General features: G+C 34.3%; 1 long non-coding RNA gene across 1 annotated transcript; it reads right to left on the bottom strand.

The window, feature by feature from the left end:
• Positions 1–599: 599 nt before the first annotated feature.
• Positions 600–2,788, bottom strand: LOC113756726. Its single transcript, XR_003466052.1, has 3 exons — positions 2,729–2,788; positions 1,571–1,661; positions 600–659 (listed from the first exon to the last, which is right to left on the bottom strand). It is a non-coding gene; the product is annotated as an uncharacterized LOC113756726 (long non-coding RNA).
• Between the last annotated feature and the right edge of the window lie 776 nt (positions 2,789–3,564).

The following is a 3,564-nucleotide window of genomic DNA, read 5'->3' as shown; positions in this document are numbered from 1 at the left end:
GTTTTAATGTTAGAAAATAAATAAAAACTAAGTTAAACAAATGATAAAGATAAGATAAAAAGATTACTAGGTTTAAACTCGTATGTTGCAAGCTATGGAATCTCAATGGATCCAGGACAGCGTGTGCAGCAACTGAGAAGGCCCAAGGAAGGTCAATTGTGGACTATATTTTATACTTCTTAGGTATTATGATGGTAGGACTAGGAAACACATTTGACAGATCACTTAGGCAGCTAACTTGGCTTCATCTTTTTGGGTTCTAAAAAGGATGCGGAGGTCATTGATGATGTAAAGACAAATTCATGAATCAATAATCAGTGGCATATGGATATATTGTCTACTAATCAATTACAATCTGACCAAATGCTAAAATAACCTACTTTGGACAATATTAGATTTCAAACAAGTGAGAGACACTTTAGGTCAGGCCAAGGCACGAGCCTCCCAGGCCTTAGTTACACTTAAGAGGGTCAAAAGACAAGACTTAGAATAGACTGCATACTGGCTTATGAATCAACTCATAAATATGCATATACGCCTATTACCTCCATCATCCCAGTATGCACTACAGAAACCATCAGAGGTTGGATTGGAAGGAATACAGCAGAGGCTGCCATGAGCAACTTTGGGTTCTCAGTGTGCAGTGCCCTTGACAAACACTACAAAGGAATCAGTAATAAACGTCAATTAGAAAACCAAAAGAGTAAAATGTAATCCAGATCTAGGTTATTCAATGAAGGTTTACTGGTTAGCTAGTACTAGAAAATGCTTGGGATAAATACTATTGAGAAAATCTTACAGGTATTGAATCAACCTAACTGAACTTGTAGCAGAAAAAATACAAACTGCAATTGAACGCTACTGTTTATACAACAGGAATATCCTAATCTTTCCATTTCCTCTGTTCCTCATGCTAGACATAAAGTGAAAAGCAACAAATCAAACAATGGATGGTGAGCAGCATATACTCATCAAAATCAAGAAAATCTTCTAAACCAGCTTTATACTAATCACTTGATCGTGACATACTCATCCATCTTTTATCCATGTTCACACAGATTCTAATTATATAAAAAAAAAAAAGAAAGCTTCATTAGCATCTACAAGATAATTCTACCTAAACTATTACTGATTTTTGCATCAAACATTTACTTAGATAAGAAAACTAATCCAAGTATCAAAACAGAATGTAAGAACTAATCCAAGTGTTCTAGACATATCAAAACAGAATGTTCACATATCCAGGTGTTATAGACTTTTGAGTAATAAGAACTAATCCAAAAGTATCAAAACAGAATGATATCAAAAGGAAAGACAACAAAAGTTCAATTCCAGATTGTAAGACACAAACTATCGAACAGATGGTAGGCACAAAAGAATAACAGTCTACGGAATACAAAATTAGTCCAATAATGTAGCCAATATCAATTTGAGATAGAGAACTTGGACAAAATATTAGCAACCCAACTAATCAGCAATAGAAGTTCTATCCAATTGAAAATAACTGCCATGAACTTTAATGTATTGGTAACCTAAGAGTAGCAGAAACTTAATGTATAATTTTGGTTACCAACAACTCCAATTTGCTCCAAGTGGAAAGGGAATCAACGATCAATGCTCGCTAGATGGAATCGAAGATGATGGCTGCTACAAACTTGAAACTGCATTGATGGAATAAGCTTGACTTAGTCACCACTTGATATATGCTATGTATGTAAGATGCACTTTGCATTAGAATCTTACGGATAGAGCATTCTATATCAAGTTCAATACCAATAATGCAAATGTTAACAAGTCAAAAACCAGGTTGACACCTCAACAATAATTCTTCAATCTAAAACAAAGATATCAATATTAGTATCGACAATTGCTAAAAACCAAATAACTACTATGTTTCTAGGCAAATCCACTAGCCACGCTTATAGTCTTTATTAGCATTTAGCAAATTACCAAATGAGAAAGCGTTGTAGAATCAGCACATATTTAACATACATGTCAACCAAAAAATTCTCAAGAAGCTTGCAAATGGAATACCTAGCAAATAACCTTAGCCCCCTTTTTTCCTCATCTTAGCAAATGGAATATTTAAGGGATTTTCGATTTTAGTCATCAGTTGCTTGCTATTAATCCTGCGTAGGATTTCCTATCAGAATTGCAATTGAGTAAATAAAGCTTCAGTTTTATGGCATATCGACTCCAATTGAAAGCTTTCGATTCTAGTTCCGATGGAGAACCAAAAGGAGAAAAACAAATATGATTTTCGGTCTTAAAACAGAATTGTGGCGTGATAAAATTAAAGCTTGATTAACACATGAAATAAGTAACTAAAGTAAGGGCCGCAGTTATACAAACAGAAAAATAAATAAATAAATAAGCTATATCCCTTTTGCTTTTATGTTACAAAGTTTCACACAGCCAATTAAATTGTGTAATTTGCTGGTGAATCTTCCAGTTTGTTCTTTTGACCTAAGTCACTCGAACTCCTTGGTATCTAAGAATTTCACCGATTAGTTCTCCCTTGCCAGATCCCACTTATCTCCCACAAATTTCTCCATCTCTTATGAACAAAAACGTGGGCACTTCAACCACGTTCATGTCTTTCTAGCACTGCCTGGGCACCCTCTCCGTCACCCACCTTGCTCCTGCCCCATTTCCCACGCAGTCCCCGGAGAAGAAATAAAGTAATAAAAAAAAAAGCTATCAATTTTGTCTAAAATGTATAGGTTACCTGGTAGTAATCTTCCTTCAGATGTTGTTGTAAGTAGGAGAACAAGTCCTTCACATGTTTGTCTTCAAATTGGGGAGAATTAAAAATCGGGTGAAAGAAAGAGAAAGAAACAAGGGATTCGGTTGTGAGAGGGGTGAAGGATTTTGGCTTTTTACAGAGAGAGTTAACGTGATTGAAGGTTTTAGGAGAGAGAACTAGGATGAACAAAGAGTAAAGTTCATTGGATTCATCGGAGTAATTAGAATTTTTCCCCAAAAAATATGGCGCTGAAGTGTAGCGCCATTCCCTTTCCCGCTTTTGTTTTTCACTTTTTACTTCTATTTGGACAAGTCAGAATGATACGACGTCGTACTCCTCATTTTCTTTGTCACTTTAATGACATTCCCTACTGCATGTTACCTTAACTTTCTGTTGTGACACTTTTAGAAAAATGTCATATTAAGTGTGTGACTAAAGGTCATTTTTGTAGTAGTGAGCAAATATGGTCCCTAAAGTTTTTCATTTTAGGCACATTTACAATAACTAACAAAAATTCAAGAATAACTAACGGCCAATATCAAATTGCTATAAGACAAAAACTTCGACTTGCAGTTTTGGCCCCCAACGTTTTGATATGATTACATTCCTCTACATTTAAATAATGAATTAAGGTTTTACCATGAATTGAGATACAAATTAGAACAAAATTATATTAAATGGGTAGTATTCTAATTAAACTTCTTTTCTTATTTTTTGTGTTTTATTTCAATAAGTCATGTCACTAATATCTCATATACTTATTCTCTTTTGAATAGTTACTCTCAAATTTGGTATAATATATGTATATAATTGTTTTA

Source organism: Coffea eugenioides, unplaced genomic scaffold (genome assembly GCF_003713205.1).
Source record: "Coffea eugenioides isolate CCC68of unplaced genomic scaffold, Ceug_1.0 ScVebR1_2456;HRSCAF=3485, whole genome shotgun sequence".
Taxonomy (NCBI): domain Eukaryota; kingdom Viridiplantae; phylum Streptophyta; class Magnoliopsida; order Gentianales; family Rubiaceae; genus Coffea; species Coffea eugenioides.
This window is presented reverse-complemented; position numbering and strand designations above follow the sequence as displayed.